Source organism: Gracilinanus agilis, chromosome 2, assembly GCF_016433145.1.
Source record: "Gracilinanus agilis isolate LMUSP501 chromosome 2, AgileGrace, whole genome shotgun sequence".
Taxonomy (NCBI): Eukaryota; Metazoa; Chordata; class Mammalia; order Didelphimorphia; family Didelphidae; genus Gracilinanus; species Gracilinanus agilis.
Genome location: NC_058131.1, coordinates 254,869,837 through 254,888,060, shown reverse-complemented (window position 1 = coordinate 254,888,060; position 18,224 = coordinate 254,869,837). Strand labels below are relative to the sequence as shown.

The 18,224-nt window shown below is 37.2% G+C and overlaps 1 long non-coding RNA gene and 1 pseudogene across 1 annotated transcript; both read left to right on the top strand.

The window, feature by feature from the left end:
- Window positions 1–1,119: 1,119 nt before the first annotated feature.
- LOC123233562 lies at window positions 1,120–4,288 on the top strand (annotated as a pseudogene).
- A 3,064-nt stretch (window positions 4,289–7,352) lies between these two features.
- Window positions 7,353–13,305, top strand: LOC123237150. The gene is made up of 3 exons (XR_006505455.1): window positions 7,353–7,454; window positions 8,114–8,353; window positions 13,111–13,305. It is a non-coding gene; the product is annotated as an uncharacterized LOC123237150 (long non-coding RNA).
- Window positions 13,306–18,224: the final 4,919 nt, after the last annotated feature.

Genomic DNA, 18,224 nt, shown 5'->3' with positions numbered 1-18,224 from the left:
TCATAAATGAAAACTTCAACAAAAATCACTGATTTGAAAATGTGATGTCTAAATTCTGCTTTTGCTATAACATCCTTCTCTTATAATAGACCTTTGTTGTTACCTAATACCTAAGAACCCTTCTGGTGATGCATGATGTCCATACCAGACCTAATGAATCAAACTCTTCTAAAGAACTAAAGTTAGTCTTGAACATTGTCGCCATCTTGGTTTTTCCAAAGCTATGAGTCATGTGTGGTTGTTGGCAAGTTTTCAATGTGTAAAATTTTACATTATTGAATGCAAAATTATACTACATTGTGATATTCGAAGGGTAAAATCAATCAGTAAGCAAGCATTTATTAAGAACCTGCCATGTTCCAGCTACTGTTCCTGGTACCCGAGAGTAGAAAGACAAAAATGAAATTGTTCTTGCCCTCATGGAGCTTATGGTTTGTCAAGGGAGCCAAAATCTGTACATAAATATGTGCAAAATAAATATAGGATAATTTGGATTGGAGCACTAGAAATTGGGAGGGAGGGCTGAGAGAATCAAGAATGGCATCATATAGGAGGGAGTATTTGAATTGAACTTTGAAGGAAATTAAGGATTCTAGAGGCAGAAATGAGCAGGAAGTTTATTCCAGATTTGGGGGACAGCCTGGAGATGGAAAATGGAATGCCATGTGTGGGGGATTCAAAGGTTAGTTTGGCTCGACTGCAAAGTGCATAAAGTACAATGATATATAATAATTCTGGAGAGGAAGATTGGAGCCAAGTTATAAAGGGTTTTAAATACCAAGGAGTGGAATTTGCATTTAATACCGAAGTAACAGAGAGTTAGTCGAGCTTGTTGCACTGGGAAATGGCTTGAGGAATATCACTATGGCAGTTGTGTTGAGGATGAATTGGAGAAGGGAGAGTCTGGAGGCAAAGAAACCAATTTAAAGACTTTTGTAATTGTTCAGACAAGAGATGATAAGCGCCCAATCTAGGGTGTTGATTGTGAATAGAGTGAAAGGGATAGAATATGAGAAATGTTGTAGAGGTCGAATCTACAAGATTTGGCAATTGATTGGGTCTATGGGGTGGCAAAGAGAGAAGATGGCCCTGAAGTCATGCATCTGGGTGACTAGAAGGATGGTTGTGTCTTTGGTAGAAATAGGAATGTTCAGAAAAAGAGGTAGGTGTAAGGGGGAAATAATAAGTATTGTCTAAGAGTAAGAAAAATAAGTAGGAGATTGTTGTGTCTGAAATAAATATTGAAATTAATGAGAATACTTCCTTCTTTAGGAAAATAAGGACATAGTTTCCTAAAATGATCCTAGAATAGAATCTTATCTATATGCTTATATATAAATATAATATATATTTCCTGAAATAATCCTAGGATGGAGGCTTTCTATATTTAATTTATATTTTGATATAGATATATATCTATATATACCATATAGTATATCTATCTATAGACTTGTCCAGCCCTTGGGCTTTTTAAAAAAATGTCCTCTAAGCAACTTTGGTTTTGTTGGGGCTGAGGAATGTCTGTTGTGTGAAACATTCTCTCTCCTCAGACATGATTTAGTGTAGGTGGTAAAGCCTCCGGGATAGGGACAGAATTAGGACATACACATTTTCACATTTCCCATCCTGCTCGAGCCAGCTGTAAAACAGCTGCCTCCACTGTTTTGTTCCTCTGTCACTTGGATTTTAATTATCCCCCTGCCCCCACCCCCTAGTTAAAGAAGAATAATCTTCAGTCTCATAATTCACCCCAGAGAGCCAACCCTACAGCTAGTGCATGCCAGACACTATGGTATTTATAGATTTCCAGGTGGGGTCTTTGAAAAAAGAAACATTTATCCAGATGCATTTTCTGCAAAAATCTCTTTGAGGAAATGTTGTTTAGGCTGCTCCAATTTGGACCATTCTGATCTGAGTATAAATAAATTTAAAAAGGGCAAAAGAACCAAATGCAAATTACAATTGTTAGTATCCGTTAGGTAAGAGAATCACTTGGTAGAGCACAGGGGTAAATGTTAAATCATTCTCAGAGTTTATATTTTACCAGAGAGGCTCATTCCATCCCACCGCAGAATTCAGAGTTTTAGGAGCTTTTGGAATAGGGGTTTCATTTAGTATCAACAAATGGGATGTGATTGAGTAAATGGAAATCAGCATGGAGGTAATTCTAAGGTAATTCTAAACCTGGAGTAAAAAGTCTTGGAGCTTTTCTATTTGGGTCAACCCAAGCCAACTTGACTCAGTTCAATAATTGTCAGTATCTTACTTAGTGCTCTTCAGAACATATAAGTCTTTCATTTTTAACTCAGCCAGCAAGGAGTGCTTATGGAAGGCCTCCTTCCCATGCTCACTGCCAGTACTTCTCCCTAGGCCATCAATGGATTTTACCTCCAGTCCCTTAGTTGTGCACCACCATCATGGTAATGTTTGAGAAGGCTGGCTAAAAAATCAAAGTGAGCCACAGAAAATAGTCCCTCTCCTAAAGGAGATAGAGGACAGTGAGGATGAAGACATGTCAGAAGATGAAAAAAGAAGTAATGGAGAAGAGGTTGTGGTCCCTCAGAAGAAGGGCAAGAAGGATACAGCTATACTAGCAAAGAAGGATATGGCTACACCCACCAAAAATGCCATTGTTGTTACCACCATTGCCAAGAAAGCAATCATGACTCCTGGTAATAGAGTCACTGTGACCCCAGCCAAGAAAGAGGTCACCTCAGTAAAAGTTGTCCTCTCACCAGGCAAGAAGAGAGCTAAAGTTTCAGTTGCCCCCATTCAAGCAGCTGACTTCCAACCAAAGAAGCAAAACCTGGAAAGAATGCTAAGAAAGAGAGCAGCAAATCTAATGAAGAGGACAGTGAACATGAGGAGGATGAAGAATTTGAGCCCCACCCCCAAAACCACTGGAGTGGGAACAGATCCATCCAAAATAAAAGGGAGAAGGAGGAGGAAGAGGAAGAAGATAGTGAGGGGAAAGTGCCTGTGAAAGAAGCCCCAGGAAAGAGGAAAAAAGAAAATGGGCAATGAGAAAGCTCCCCAAGCCAAGAAACAGAAATTGGAAGCTGAATCATCTACAAATTTCAGTCTCTTTGCTGGTGACCTCTACTTTAACAAAACAGCTTCTGAGCTAAAAACTGGCATTATGGACTTTTTTGACTAAAAAGCCCTTACCATTGTGGATTCCACAATGGGATCACCAGACAGTTTGCCTGTGTGGAATTTGAATCCACTGAAAACATGGAAAAGGCTCTAGAACTCAGGGACTGCAAAATGCTTGTTTTTGAAATGAAGCTGGAAAAAGGAAAAGAGAACAAGAGACATCAAGAGGTAAGTATGGTCTTTGTCAAGAACTTGCTGCATAAAGTATCTCAGAGAGGGCTCAAGGAAGACTTCAAAGATGCGAATGAGGTCAGACTGCTGTGCATCAAGGATGGAACACCCAGAAGAATTATCTATGTTGAATTCAAGACAGACGAGGACGTGGACTTCTGAAGAAAAGCAAGGGACTGAAATTGATGATCCGATGCTTGTTTTAGACTACACAAGGGAGAAAAGTCAAGGACAAGAGAATTCTGGGGAAGTTGGAGGGAGATACAACTCTTAGAGTGGGAACGGCAGTAAGCTATCAGACTCCACTACTCTGGTCCCGAATAATCTCGTTTTCAGCACCAGAGGGAGAGTCTACAGAAAGTGTTTAAGAAAGCCACATCCATCAGCTTACCCCAGAACAACCAAGGCTTGCCCAAAAGGTACACATTTATTGAATTTGCTTCCATGAATGCAGCTTTGAATTCTTGTACCAAGATAGAAATTGAAGGCTAAATATCTGGCTGGAGCTTATGGGGTAGAAGACAGCAAAAGCAGGTCCAAAGAACCAGTCCTACAAAATCTTGTTCATCAAAGGTCTATCCCAAGACACAACAGAAGAACAACACTCAGTGTGGGCCAAAATAGTCACAAATAGTGAGAAGGGGTCATTGAAAGGGTTCAGTTGTGTGGACTTCAACTCTGATGATGCTAAAGCTATGGAAGAGGTCATAGAAGATGGAAAGATTGATGGAAACAAAGTCACTCTTGACTGGGCCAAGCCCAGCAGCTTCAGAGGCTGAGGGGTCCCTTATGGCTGTGGTGGTCATGGAGCTTTGGAGACTGAGGGGGTGGTAGAGGAGGCTGAGGGCATTTGGGAGGCTGAGGCTGCAGATGAAACTTTGGAGGTCCAGGTGGTTTCCGAGGAGGCCAAGCAGGAGGAGGAGACAACAGGCCACAAAGAAAGAAGATGAAGTTTGAATAGCCTCTCTATTTTCCTCTGCCATTTGAATGTACTCTAAAGGTTTTGTCCTGTTGTCTAATCACTGACAGAGACTTCTGAGGACATTCCAAGACAAATACGCAGTCCAGAGGAGGTCCTCTTGGAAAATCCTGGATGGCATTTCAAGGGAGAGAGCGTGTTGGTTTTGACTGTATAGGTGTTCCATATAATCTTTTTGCAGAGATGGGTGATAGATGTGGAAATTAATCTTTTTCTCTTTAAGTTGTCTTAGTCCATAATGTTATACCCATGTACAGAACTACTTTTCCCTACGTATATATGTAGTGGTTTTTTTTGTTTTTAATCCTTTTTTGGCTACGAAGAAAAGGCAAATGTTTTCTCATGGTTCCTGCTTCAGCAACCTGGCTTAGGGCACATTAAAAGGACTTAACCTGATGCCAGAGGAAAAAACTTTTAGCACAGTTCCTGTCCTTAAAGAGCTAATATTCAGAGTAAGGAGATAAGATGCAGATACTTAAAATAATTGACAATGATGATTCTAAGGCAAAAGAAAATCAATTAAGGAATATTTATGTATATGCCAAGAGAAATTCAGAATAAAGGCAAAATCACCATGAATTAGGGAAAAATTTAGCCATGAAAGGTGACATGGAAATGAGGAGAGCAGTTCTGACTTCTTATGAGTCTTCTCACTACATATAACCTAGAAGCAACATGAAGTTCCTGTTCTTCTCACCTAACATAAAAATATAGCATTTTCCCCATGTTATGAGAAACAGCATGACATATGAACAGAGAGTTGACCTTGGAAGCAGGAAAGCCTGGTTCCAGATCCCACCTCTGGCACATTCTGGCTATATGACTCTGGGCAAGTCATTTAGTTTTTTAGCATTCTAAGTAACATTCTTAGTATATAAATTGCAGAGAAGGCACCAATCTATATTGGTTGAAGAATTTCAAAGACTTAGAGCTAGAAGGGATGTAAAAAGCCATTGAGTCCAACACTCTAATTTTATAGATGAGGAAACTGAGGCCCAGGATCACACAGCTACTCAATGTCTAAGGTAGGATTCCAACTCAAGTCTTCCTGACTCAAAGCCTACTACTTATCCATTGTTCCCTCCAGCTGTGTTCTTTGTTTCCTCTCCTATATCAATGACATAACAAATGCAGACTCTCCTAATCCTATCTTTGCTTATATTGCTTTCTCATTTGATATCTGTGAGATAGCTGAGCATTGCATGATATTTCCAGTGTTGGCCCTACCATGTGACCGTGAAAAGGCATTTCATCTCCCTGAGTTTTATTTTCCTCATCTAAACAATGAAGGGGTTGGATTAGATGTTCTCTGAGGAAACTTCCATCTCTTAATCCATTAATCCTATCATTTTTCCATTTTATAGAGGAAGAAATTAAAGTACAAAAAGGATAAGTAATTAGTCCAAGGTTATATAACTAATAAGGAGCACAAATGAGACTTTTGCCTAGATCTTCTACCATATTGAAATGTCTTTTACATGAAGATCCTGTCTGGATCCTGTACCAAGTCAGCCTTGTCCCATAGAATGGTGCTTCCCCACAGGACAATAAATCATGAAATGGAAATCCATCATATCTTCATGCCCAAAGGGAATCCATTGATCTCTTATGATATACTAAGTAATTAAAACCACAAGGTCCAAGATGATGGAATTGTTGAAATAGCCCTGTGTTTAGAGGGAGAATGCTTGATTTGAGTCCTTGAGTCTCTGTCACCTACTAGCTATATAATATTGACCAGCTCGCTTACTTTCTGAGTCTTATGTCCCTTCTCTGTAAATAGACATTAAACTGGAAGATCTCTAAAACATCTCTATTTTATACATGATGAAATTCTTACAAGCTATATAAACAAGAAAGTCACTTAATATCGTTGAGTCTTAAAATCAGGATTAGAATATAGGTCTTCTGCTTCCAAGTTCAGAGTTCTAGAATCAAGTCCTTCTGCTGCCAAGTTCAGGGTTCTAGAATCTGGGTCTTCTGCTTCTAAGTTCAAGGTTCTCTCCCCTTTGACATGTCCATTTCCAAAGTATAGCCAAGAGGAAAAGAAAGAGATAATATAGCAGTCCTTGCTATGATTTGCCCAGATGTGGCCAGAGCAGGCTTGTGTTGATGTCTTTGATGGGGAAGAAGGCTTCCCCTGGGCTCTTTGAAAAATTTTACCTGGTTTTATCTACTACTATGTCTATCTTTGTAAACTGAGCATTCAGCATGATATCTAAAACAAAGTAAGGACTAAAGAATGTTCACTAATTGACTAACTATGGGCTTGCTAAACCTGTATAGATAACTAATAAATTTCAAGTCCAATCCAGGCCAGATAGGCTGAGTTCAAAGAATCAGCTGAACAAGGACAATTTAGGTCGCCTTGGATTTTTACAGGGAAGAGAAGGGAAAAAGCTTTTATATAGCATCCATTATTTGTCAGGCACTTTGCAAGGTGCTTTATTATTTGATCCTTACAAAACCCTCTATGTGATAGATCCTGTTTTGACCTACATTTCATAGTTGGATAAACTGAGGCAAACAAAGGTTAAATGGGTTGGCCAGGGTCACACAATTAGTAAGTTACTGGATTTGAGCTCAGGTCTTCCTGACTCCAGGCCCAGGGCTCTATTCACCAAGCCACCCTGATTTTGGTGGACAAAAGTTCAATATAAGGCAACAGTACATATTAAAAGCCAGAAAATACTAGCATGGCCTCAGACTGGATTAAGAGACAGAATGGTTCAGAACAGGACATTCCTAGCTGGTTTTTTTCCCTATTCAGATGATATGTGGAGAACTATGGTTAAGGGACTGAAGGCCGTAGCATATGGGGTTTGGTTGAGGAACTGAAGATGTTCAATTTGGAACAGAGAAGACAGTGGGGGATATGATAGGTGTCCTTGAGAATTTGAAGGGCTGTCATATGGGAGAAAGGTGAGATTTGTGTTGCTTGACCCTAGATGAAAGAATTAAGACCACTGGATGGGATTTAGATTTTGCATATTTAGATTTTCCATAAGGAAAATAATCCTAATAATTATATTGTTCCAAAGGAAAATGGTCTACCTCAAGAGAAGATGGATATTCACTCATTGCAGCTTTTCAAGAAATGGTTGGATGAAGATTTATTGGGAATGTTGAAGAGAAGATTCCTCTTCAGGTATGGATTGGACCACATGACCCATGAGGTCCGAGCTCTAAGATTCTCTAAGTGTGGTTCTTGACCATACCTGGACAAAAGGAGCAGGACTAAGTCCATTACTGTCAGGGAGGAAGAGACATCACTTTCACCAACCAACTTTGTTCCATGTAGATAATCTACCAGCCATAGTACAAACTAGATTGTTTGGGAGCTTTAAATTTTTTTTAAGTATTTTGTATTTGGTCAGGATTATAAATTAAAAGTAAAAGAGTTACTTTTTTTTTTTAAATGAGAGAATGGTCTTTTATAAAATCCCATTATTTATTTCTCCTATGTTTCTCCCATCAACATTTTATGGCATTGAATTCCAAGAAAAAACTGAAACGCTAAATAAAAAATATGATCCTGTTATAGTTTTTATCATAAAGCCATAGTTGGGCTAGAGTTATTATAGTTAGGATATGCAAACTAAACAGATGCTAACATCAACCTATACTTCAAAATGATTACCACAACGGCCACATAATGACTCTTGCTGACAGATTTAACTTCATAAACTATGGCTTTATGGTAATATAGTATCTGCATGCTTTCTTCTGGTTTTACTACAATATCAACAATTCATTTGTGGTCTTATGGTAATGATAATATTTTTACTCTTCCATCTTCCCCTCTAGGGTGATGGACAGTTTATCATGGAAGAATATAAAAGGAAAATGGACAACATTAAATGGGGTCCTTTCTGGGACCTCCTTCCTTCAGGATTACCTAATGGCTTGATTGAGTTTGGCTAATTTTGATCACAATAAAACAAACTACAAGTATCTCACTGTCATCCCAGTGCTCTACCCAGGTCATCTCTAGAGAGCTGTGTTAAATCCCTGGCACTGCATATTGGGAAAAAGAGGAAGAATCTGGTGAGAACTAAGAAGAAGATAGCAGATAGTGGGGGACCAGGAGACCACAGCATAGGAATAACTGCTTAAAGGAAGTAGAAATGTTTATTTTGAAGACATTTTGGGTAATAAGAGCCAGAGATATGATTTCTGCATTCACATCAATGAAGGGCTGACCTATGAAAGAAGTTGACCTGCCCTACCTGATAGCAGATTTAAAAGGAAGCAAATTTAAATTGGAATTAAAGAAAATCTAAGAACAAAACTGTCCCAAAACGGAATGGGCTGCCCTAGGTATTTAAGCGAAGGTCAAATGGCCAATTGTCAGAAAACTGTTGTAGGAAGGGTCTCTCTTCAGGAATGGGTTGGATTAAGTGACCTATAAGGTCCCTTCCATCTCTGAGACTCTGTGACCATATGGAGAAATAGCCCTGTGGTTGGGCTACTCTGAATGGAGGTGATCCTTCAAATGGGAGGACAGAAAATAACATATAGGGAAGTCTCACTAATGAGAGTTATTAGGGAAAATGTCAGCCTAAAAATATTCTATAGTTCAGAATTTTCAGTCTTTTATTGAAATATATTATTGTAATAACCAGAATTTTGCTAGGAAAGTATTGCTGAATATGTCTTTAAAGTATCTTCTTTAATGTGTGGAATAAGAATGGCTTATAATTAGCCTATCAGTCATAAATAAATGCTTATCATACTTGAAAGTTTTTCTACATTATGCTTAAGAAAAAATATTTAAACTGCTTATCAGTATAGTATTTCTCTTTGCTTTATGCCATCCACATATTTGATAACATGATTTCTTATATCTTGTCACATTCAATATCTTGTTACACTTGGGTTAACCAAACCAATCAATCAACAAGAATTCATTAAGGACCTACTTTGTGTTAGGCATTGTGCAATAAGCTGGTAATACAAAAGCCCCAAATCTTTGCTGTCAAGGAGTTTACATTTGATTATGAAGATATAACATGGACATAATAAGTATAATCCAAATAAATACAAATATAAAATATTTAGGGCAAGAGGCCCTAAGAATAGGTGGAATCAGGTCATTGTGGATAAGTTACTGTTAGAATCATGTCTTGAAGGAGAGAGATTCTATGAAGTGGAGGTGAGGGGCTATGGCTAATGCAAAAGCAAGAATTGAGAGATGGGAAGTTGTATGTAAGAAGAAAGAGACCAATCTGGCTGGACTATAGAGTATGGAAAGGGGAGGGAGTGATGAGGCTGGAAAGATAGATTTGGGCCAGATTATTAAGGCCTTTAAAAAACAAGCTAGAGCAGCTAGGGGACACAGTAGATATAGTGTCAGGCCTGGAGTCAGGAAGACTCAGCTTCCCAAATTCAAATCTGGCTCAGATATTGCCTACCTGTGTGACTGTAGGCAATTCACTTAATCCTCAGTTTCCTCAGAAAGGAGAAGGAAATGTCAAACTATTCTGATATATTTGCAAAGAAACCCCCAAAAAGAGTCATGAAGAGTAAGACACTACTGAATAATGATTGAACAACATTAAAAGCCAAACAAATATATATATATATATATATATATATATATATATATATATATAATATTCTAGAGACAATAAATAGGAAACCACTGAAGTTTATTGAGTAGGGAAGTGATATCGTCAGATCTGTACTTAAGGAAAATCACTTTTGGCAGGTTTGCAGAAGATAGAATGGATTGAGGAGAACCTCAAGGAAGGGAGATCCATTAGGAGACCACTGCAATAGTCTAGGTAAGAGAAGACAGAGTAGCTCGTGTAGCATATTACTAGAGACTTCCCTCCAGACTGACATTGATCTAGTAATACTTCTGTGGATTTGTGGCTTATTGAACAACCATATTCAAATTGTGCTATTATCTAATCCTCTCCCACCACCACCTCCAGTGAATTTTAAATAATGAAGAAATATCACAGAATGTCAGAGTTAGAAAGGATCTCAGCATTAGTCCAATATAATTCTTGCACAAAACAAGAATCTCTTCTATTGCGTTCCTGGCAAGTAAACCTCAAAATTCTGTCTGATGCCATCCAGTGAAAGGGCACACTGGGTATCCTGAGGCAGCCCATTCCACTTTTGGAGAGCACTCATTGTTAGGAAGGGGTTTTTGTTTTTGTTTTTGCTTTCTCCCCCAGCCTCTCTTCCCCCACCCCCACCCCCATCAAGCTTCAATTCGCTACTTTACAGCTTCAACCCATTCTTCCTAGTTCTTCCTTCTGGAGGATCACAAAACAAATCTAGTTCCTTTTCCATATGACAGCCCATCAAATACTTGAAGACTATTTTCATATCTCTTATTCAGGATCAACCTTGCCATATCCTTCAAGTAATACATCTGGAGCAAGATTTCCTTTTCTCTTACTATCCTGGTCTCCCCATTTGGAACTCAGTATGTTTTTGCCCAAGTCCTCCCTCAAATGTGGTGTACAGAAATGAACATAATTCAATTCAATAGTAGACATTTACATAACTCCTATTATGTTCAAAGTACCACTTTAGGTACTAGGATCAAAAATGGAAATAATCTCTAATCCTTAAGGAGTTTATCTTCTTCTCGAATCATAGACTCTCATATTTGGAAGGGACCTGAGAGGCCATCTGCTCTAATCTATACCTAAACATGAATCCCTTCTATATTTGATGAGTGTTCACCTAACTTTTGCTTAGACTTCTAGTGAGGAGAAATCTACTTCCACCAGTGGTAGCTGAGACTACCTACTTTCAGGTAGCTATAATTAGTAGGAAGTTTTTCCTAAAATCAAGCCCAAATCTTTTTCTCTGAAACTTCCATTTACTCCTAGATTTGGGAGGAAGATCAAGTCTAATCCCTTTTGAAAACCATTAGTATATCCTCCCTCCCTACTCTTTGCATCTTTTCTTCTTCTGGCTAACTACTCTTCATTCCTTTAACTGATTATATTTCAGTATGATCATTGGACTCTTCACTCTCTTGGTTGCCCTCCACTGGATGTGTTCCACCTTATTAAGGTTCTTCTTAAATATTGCACCAGACTTACATAAAACTTCAAATGTGGCATGATCAGGGAGCAAACAGTGTAGAATACAGAGGATAATCATCTTCTTGTTCCTCTATAAACCTCTCATTGCTCACTAAGGTATCATTACCTATCTTGGATGACTTAGAACACCAATGACTCCAATTGAATTTGCGGATATTTTTTTAAGATGAGCTGCTATCTAGCCATGCCTCCTCAATCTTGTACTCTCAAAGTTGATTTTTTTAACCCCAGTGTCAAAGACTTTTATTATATGTGTGTATGTATATATTAGACTTCACCCAAAGGTCTAGCTTGGCAAGATCTTTTTGGATCATGATTTTGTTATTCAGTATGTTAGATATCCCTCCAGGCTTTATGTTACCTGTAAGCATGTCATCGGTGTCTTATACAGGTCATTAATTAAAAAAAATATCAACAGGAATAAAAAAACAAGTGTAGCTGTCTGGAGGCTCTCCCTTGGCTACCTCTTTCTAAGCTGGCATTTAACTATTAGTGACTACTTTTGGGATCCATAATCATTCAACAAAATTTCAAATTCACATAACATACAACTCTCCATCTTGTCTGTTAGAATAGCATGAGAAACTTTGTGAGGTGTCTTGTTAAAATCTTAGTAAACTCTATCTACGGTGAATTCCCCTCATCTACCAGCTTAACAACTCTGACAAAAAGGGAAATATAGCTAATCTAGCATGACCTGTTTTTTAATAATGCCACTTAACTTTTTATTATATCATTACTGCTTTCTTTTCTCAATAGTTACCAACCACATTTTAATAGCATATTCTAGAATTTTGCCAGGATATAAAATCAAGTTCACTGGCCTATTATTTGCTGACTTAATTCTTTCCTTTAAAAAAATAATGGGACAACATTTGTCCTACTCCAAACCTGTGGTATCTCCCCGATACTCCATGATCTTTCAAAGGTCTTTGATAATTGTCTAGTAATCCCATCTTCCAGTCCCTTCTAGTTCTTGTGGGCCGGGTAAGATGAAGTCATCAAAGGCAGTTAGATGCTCACCTCTTTCTTCTGAGTATCTACTATTAGCCATATTTGTTTTAACCCTCCCAACCCAACAGCATTTTCTTTAGCTAAGAATACAGAAGCAAAGTAAGAACATAGAACTCTTCCTTCTCTTTGTTATCAAAGATCTTTGTCCTGTTTACTTGGAGAGTAGACCTACCTTTCATTGATCTTCTTATTTTCCCCAATAAAATTATCCCTGTGCTTATTTCTCTTAGCTTCCCATGTACTACTGAAATGATTCTTAAAAACAAAACAAAACACTTTTGTCAATGCATCTTATTTTAGCATTGTTGTTATATTTCAGTCATTGTCAACTCTTCATGGCCCCATTTGGGATTTTATCGATAAAAATATTAGAGCAGTTTGCCATTTCCTTATCTAGCTCACTTTACATATGAGACAACTGTGGCAGAGTGAAGTAACTTGCCCATGGTCACATTGCTAGTAGGTGTCTGAGGTTAGAGATTTGAACTCAGGAAGATGTCTACCTGACTCCAGATCTGGTATTCTATCCACTGCACTTTCTAACTGTCATGTTTTTATATTATAAACATTTATAAATGTCTCATATTGTGAAAGGTCTCTTGTAACAAAGAATATCCAGTGATCTGATATAAAAGTGCATGCAATATTTCATATTTATATCACTTCTACCTTTCTATTTAAATAAATTAATACAAATCTATTTTCTCTCCCTTACAGGCCCTGCTCCATCTCATTGTGAGGGAGAAAAAGAGAAGATAAACAAATGTCTTGTAACTCACACACACAGACAAGCAAAACAAATTTCCTCAATAGATGTATGGCTAAGGATACGAAGAGATAGTTCTCAAAAAAAGAAGTTAGAATTATCTACAACCATAATTTTAATAAAAATTAAATTAATAATAGAAATGAAGGAGAAGAAAAAGAAGAAGGAGAAGGAGAAGGAGAAGGAGAAGGAGAAGAAGAAGGAGAAGGAGAAGGAGAAGGAGAAGGAGAAGGAGAAGGAGAAGGAGAAGAAGAAGGAGAAGGAGAAGGAGAAGGAGAAGGAGAAGGAGGAGAAGGAGAAGGAGAAGGAGAAGGAGAAGGAGAAGGAGAAGGAGAAGGAGAAGGAGAAGGAGAAGGAGAAGAAGGAGAAGATCATTGACAGTAGCTCAGAAACTGTCTCTCTCTGTGTTTTTTAATACCCTGATTCATATAGTTGTTTGTTTAAAACTGGCAACTAGAATTCATTGAGGACCACTCTGTGATCTGTCATCATTTCATCATTTATTCTGGGTTTCATTTCTCAATTAGCCACTTTTGTCCTATTCTTTCTAGCCAGAAGTCAAGTTTCCTTGACCAAAAAAGCTGGATTAAAGGAATAATTGAATAATTCAGTCTCCTCTTTGTGATAATTGATCATAGTCCCAATCACTTCTATTTTTTAAGTAAAAAAAGAAAACCTTTACCTTTCATCTTAGAATCAGTACTAAGTGTTGATTCCAAGGCAGAAGAGTGGCAAGAGCTAGGCAATGGAAGTTAAGTAACTTGCCTAGGGTCACACAAGTGGGAGGTGTTTGAGGCCATATTTGAACTTGGGACCTTCCTTCTCTAAGCCTGGCTCTCAATCCAGCTGAGCCACCTAGCTTCCCTCTCCTCATATGCCTGTTTTTAGTTCTGAGAAACATGTGTGTACATAGACATGTGTCTATACATTGTGTGTGTATATTCTTCATGACTCCAGCATAGTTTTTAGAAAAGTTTAGAAAAGAAAACTTTAGAAAAGTTCTTTTTTGCTATATTCACCATAAGTTATCTACTCCCCTACTGTTTTCTATACAAATTCTTTTGGGGAAGATAGAAATTTTGCTCTTTTTCCCAAAAAATTAAAGTTCGTTTTTATTTACATTTCCACATTCTCTCTCTCCCTCCACCTGTTCCCTTATTCACAGAGAAGGCAAGAAATATGATACTCATTTATATATTTAAAGAAATGCAAAATACATTTCTGCATTAGCTTTATTCTGAAAAAAAGTAAGAAAAATAAAGGGGGGAAATATGTTTCAATCTACACACTGAGTCCATCACTTCTCTATCTGGAGTTTCATATAAAAATCTTTTTAAAAATCCAATTTGGTTAATAAATTCTGTGTATCAGCCATGTTGGACTATTTTACCATTCCATATTCACTGGAATCATTTGTGTTTATGTCATCAGAATTTCATTCTCCAGAGGGTCCTTTTGAGTTGTATTCCCCTTTAGAATTTTAGGTTTTGACATCCTACCTATACTTTCTTTGAATTCTGAATTCCACTTTCTCAAATTCCAAAATTCTTGCTAGAATTTCCCCCTTTACCTAGAATTTACTCCTAAGGTTTTCATTTTTTGTGCTTTATCAAATAGTTCCTTATTTTTGTTCAGAATAAGGTCCAGGATAGTGGTTAAACTTGTCCCTTCTTACAAATTTTGAAAAATGAAACAATAATCAAGACAGTTCAAGAATTTATCATCTGCTGAGATGGTCGAAACCCTTGTACTATATCATTAACAAATGTTTCTCAAAATCGATATACATTTGTTTTTCTCTATTGTATGCTTAAGTCACAATATTGCTTCTGTTACTACTTCTATCAATCTTCATGTGGCTTATAATCCTTCAAGTATTATCTAATAAGAGACTGCCATATGCTTTACTGATCCTGATACCCTATATCCATACATTTTCCTGCTATTTCCAACTGGAAACTGTTCAAAACAAAGGAAAGGAGGTTGGCAGAAATCAACAAGTCATGCTAGATAAAAAAAATTCCAGAAGGCCCTTAGAAAGTCAGTAGTGATTAATGCTCTAAATCATTATCAATTAGAGTAATGAAAATCAAAACAACATATCATCTCACACTTGTCAGATTATCTAAAATGATAAAAGGGCAAAATGACAAATGTTAGAGGAGATGTGGAAAAATAGGGACATTAATATACAGTTGGTAGAACTGTAAACTGATCCAACCATTCTGGAGAACAATCTGGAATTATTTCCAAAGAGTTATAAAACTGTATATGCCTTTTGACCTAGCAATATCACTATTAAATTTGTTTTCTAAGGTGATCAGGGAAAAAAGAACCTATATGTTCTCAAATATTTATAGTATTTCTCTTTGCAGTGACAAAAAAGTAAAACTTGAAGGGATGTCTATCAATTGGGAAATGACTAAACAACTTGTGACATATGGTTGTGATGGGATACTACTATACCATAAGAAATGATGAGCAGGTGAGTTTAAAAAAAAAAGGTGAAAGACCTACATGAAATTATGGAGGGCAAAATGAGAAGAACCAAGAGGACATTATATATACAGCAACAGAAGAATAATTTGTGTATGTCTACCTGCAGAGAATGAACTGATAAAATGAAACAAGCAAGGCATAGTTTTATATATACATACTTTTTTTTTGTCAAATGATGCCTTGTCTAGTGTGGGGAGGAGAAGGAGGGAGATACCTGGGAATATTTTATGAGGCAAGTGGTATCAAGCAGTAGTTCTGCAACTTACCTCTATTCCATATGTTAATATATTAAAAATATTTTTATTTATTTCACTAAATATTTCCCAAATGTATACATGTATTTTTATCATTGATTTTTAAAAGGCCTATAAGAGATCATTATATACAACAACCAAAATATTGTTTGAAGAATATTTACATGTCTACCTCCAGTTAAAGAACCGGTAAACAGAAAGAAATAATTAAGACATAGTTTTATATACATATATCTTTTTGTCAAATGATGACTTCTCTAATGTTGGAAGGGGACGGAGGGATGAAGTTAACTGGGCATTTTAATGTAACAAACAAACAAATAAGTAAAAAAATTAAATTTAAATAATATAAGAATTGAAAAAATCCTCAGTGGTCCCCAGGCTCAATTTAAGCCAAATAGCAACGCCAATGAATACCCATTCAGTTTATGTTAAAAGACATTCAGTGATGGGTAGGTAGTTCACCATCTTCCAAGGTAGCCCATTATACTTTCAAAAAGCTCTAATATTTAGGAGATTTTCTTATCAGTGAGTTAAAGACTTACAACAACTTTTGCCTATTGAATCTGGTTTTGTCTCTGGGGTTAATAAGAAAAAGTCTAGACCTTCAAACACGTGAATACAGCTATAATCACCCTCTAAAGTCTTTTCTTCTCTGAATTATACATCTCCAGTCATTTCAACTAATACTTGCACAGCATGTTTTTCAGTATTATCATCATCCCAGTCAATCTTTTCTGGATTTGCTATAGTTTGTCAATCGCATTTCTGAAACAGGATGCCAAGAATTGAATACTACTTACAATACTCCTGGTATAGTGTGACCAAGACAGAATACAATGAGATTATTTGCCTCTCTTTCTGTACATAATGTTACCTTTATAGTAGCCTAAAAGAGTTTAGTCCTTTTGGGCTGCTATATCAATAAATCAAAAAGTATTTACTGTTTCCTTTGTGCCAGGCATTGTTCTAGGTGCTAAAGATACACATTGTAAAAAAAAGAAAGATATTTATAATTTCTAGAGCTTACCTTTCATGATAGGAAGAAGAGGAGATTTGATCATGTAAATAAATTTAAATTATATATGAAGTAAATACAAGGCAATTTTTGTGGTGGGGGAGGACATTAGCTGCAAGAGAGATGATAAGAGTTTCATTTAGGAGGTGAAGCGTTAACTAAATTTTGAGGAAAGCTAAGGATTCCAAGAGATGGTGGTGAGAAGGGATTATTTTCCAGGCATGTGAGACAGCCTGGGCAAAGGCATAAAGATAGAAGATGGGATGTTGTGGGTGAGGAACAATAAGTAGGCCAACTTGGCTGGACCATTAAGTGTGTAATGGGAACTGATATGTCAAAAGCCTGGAAAGGTGGGTTGAAGCCAGATTGTAAAGAGCTTTAAATGTCCAACAGAAGAATTTGTATTGTATGCTTAAGGAAACAGAGATCCAATGGAGCTTTTTGAGCAGGGGAGTGCCATGATCAGATCTTCATTCTAGGAATATTAATTTGAAAATTGTATAAAGAACATTGTGGCAAGGGGAGAGACTTGAAACAGAGGCCAATTAAATGACTATTATAGTAGAAGGCAATGAGATGGCTTAGAGGATAGAGAGCTGGACCTGGAGACAGGACATCTTGGGTTCAGGGGTGACCTCACACATTTCCTAGCTGTGTGACCCTGGACAAGTCACTTAATCACCATAGGCTAGCCCTTACCATTCTTCTGCCTTGGAAACATTACATAGCATTGATTCTAAGATGGAAGGTTGAGGGCTTTAAAAAAGACTGTTATAATAGTCTGGGCAACAGGTAATAAGGGCCCAAACTAATTTAGTAGAAGAATTAGTGGAGAGATGGAGATGAAATCAAGAAATATTCTGAAAGCAGAATTGTCAAAGCTTAGCAAATGATTCAATATATAGGGTGAGAGATGTAAGAGAAGGATAAAAATAAGTTATGTTTTGGGCAGTTAGGGGAAAGGACATGAATTAAAATCCAACAAAGGAGACAGAGGGGTGGCCAAAAAAAGGTAGGAAGTAAAACAAGAGAGAGAAGTGTCACCAAAACCTAGAAAGGAGAGAATATTCAAGAGGATATGGGGCTCAACAGTGTCAAATGCTACAGTGGGATCATGAAATGTGAAGACAGAGAAAAGGCCATTGGCTATGACTTCATCACTCTGTTGTTTCATATTGGGCAGGAAGTTTACTAAAATCCACCCATAATTTTCTTTTCCTTTTAAAAAGCATATTTATTTGGTTGTTTGTTGGTCACATTAGTTGCTTAGCCACATCTGTCCCACTCTATATTT